The following is a 2,281-nucleotide window of genomic DNA, read 5'->3' as shown; positions in this document are numbered from 1 at the left end:
CCCTGTCATCTAATCTATAGCTCGTAGTTTGCCTTCCTTTCCCTTCCTATCTTCTGTAACCCAAGAATGTTTTCTTTTCCTGTGAAACTGTTTCGTGGCTTTCCAAACCCACCAGACACTCTGGGAGATGACTCAGAAATCCTACATAGGGTCACTATGACTCAGATTGCTGGGGTGGAACTGGGTTGGGATTGACTTTTTGCTTTCTGGTCCCCCCTTACCCCCGTTATGAGGTCCTATCAAGAACAACAGACCAAACCCTGCCTGCTTTTGCCCCATCCTCACAGCTGCTCTTAGGGTTGAGCCCACTGTTGCAGCTACTCTGTCAATCCATCTGGTCAAGGGCCTTCTGTTTTTTCCTTGCTAGGAACCATTAAAGTTGCTTCTCCTAGTGTGGAAGCCTCGTCTTGACTTTTTATGTCGCATTCCACTTTTGATTGCATGCTGATTTGGTTGGAAGCCGGTTTGCTCTTGGATTGGCACAGGCACACTGTTACTTTGTCCAGAGCAGCCAAGTTGTCTTTCAGCATTGGAACAATTACTGTTTCTCAACTTGAACATTTGGTTTAAGTGGTTGGCGTGCATTTAGAAAGTATTTGTACAAAATACATGTATAATCTTAAGGGCTAAAATCACTTGGTATAGCAAGAGATACACACTCTTGAAAGACATACAGAAATTAAAACCAGCCAAAGACTAGAAAACTTAGCTCCCTTCTCATGCTCTCTTGGAAAGCTAGAGTCGCCAAAAGATGAGTAGAGTAAGAGGCAGGACTGGTTGTAACATTTAAATTATCTCCCTTATGCATACAAGCATGCCAAATATATTACCTCAGATTAGTTGAATTTTTGTAAAATATGTTTGATGTTGAGGTAATATCATTTTGTTGAGTAGTTTCTTAAGAAACTCTTGCTGCCCCTTTACAATAGCCTGCAGCACCTTGCCTTTCCCAGGCAGGCAGGAGCACACATAAGCAAAGAGACAAATCCAGCAGAACAAGCTCACTGCCTTGCTGTCCGACTTCCTGGAGCATAGTACTGTTTACTAGGGCAATTCGCACCACCGACACTCTCTCATAGAGAAGGAGTCGCACTAAGTACAGACCGTGCACAGAACACGAGAGCAGAGAACAAAGCGCCTCAGATAAATGGACATGGTGACTGGAATTAGTCAAGTTTAATGTTCTTTAGGAGAAAGGTAGCAAAACCCATGTGGAGGTGTCCAATGTGCTGTTGGTTGTAGGGAGCACCCAGCTGTGATGGGAAGCTTGCTGGGCGGCCCCTCTCACCTGGATACTTCTGGCCAAATCATTGACGCGCGAGGCCCTCTCCTGGCCAGGCACTCTTCTTAGGCCAAGTAGTATAATTTTAGATGAGACCTTTCTGATAAGAGTTCGAAATGCATATTAGTGGCAGAACTTTAGTAATCTTTGTAGAGTATATTTATTATTCTGTTTACTATCGGTAACTTCTGGGTATCATCTCTGCTCAGGTAAAAAAATTCTTGCTATCCAGGTAAATACTAATTAGTGGGATAAAGACATTGTATAGTCCTATGTGCTAACCGGTGGGTGGGAAAGTTTTATTCTATAGGTCACATGCGGCATGAAGCTTGCAGGGTAAGAAGTATATGCAACAGAGACACTTCTTAGCAGCAGGAAGTGAAGCACAAAGCTGCAGAAGAGGGGAAGAGCGTGGGTGAGGAGACGAACAAAGTTCCCTGTGTAACTTCAGACAGCCTCGAAAAGGCTGCTGGGAGAGACTGGGCTAAAGTGTCCAGGGTGTTTGCTTTAAGCCTCCAGGTATTGAGAAGAAGCCTTGAGAGCGGTGTGAAGGAGCCTTGTTCTGAGACCGGGGCTATTTGGAAATTCGCCTCTGAGGCTGAGGGCCCAGACTGAGGAGGGGATGGCAAAAGGCAGCATCTTGTCGGGAGTTTAGCAGGAAGTGGGTACCATCTGAGATGTCACAGAAGCCCAACGCATACATTTCTTCTGCTGGGTTTTTAATGCGGGTGTGTCCGACCTCTTCCCTTTCCATCAACACACCCTTCTCTAGCCTCAACTCCCAAAAGTCCATTTACATGTCACTCACTCACTGAACCTGCCCAGTCCCCACTCTTCCAGGGAGGGTAGGCCCAGCTCCCCAAGGAGGGCCTGGAGACGGGGAAGCGCCACGGCAGTTTTCACCCTCCTGCACCCTTTCCCCAGCATCCACTCATGCCCACCTGTTTGCCAACCAGCAGCCAGAGTGAGCTTCAGAAAGTGCAGACCCTTCACCAGGTT

This window comes from Echinops telfairi, unplaced genomic scaffold (genome assembly GCF_000313985.2).
Source record: "Echinops telfairi isolate 266 unplaced genomic scaffold, ASM31398v2 ScPeMD7_443;HRSCAF=831, whole genome shotgun sequence".
Taxonomy (NCBI): domain Eukaryota; kingdom Metazoa; phylum Chordata; class Mammalia; order Afrosoricida; family Tenrecidae; genus Echinops; species Echinops telfairi.
Note: the sequence above shows the minus strand (reverse complement) of the source record.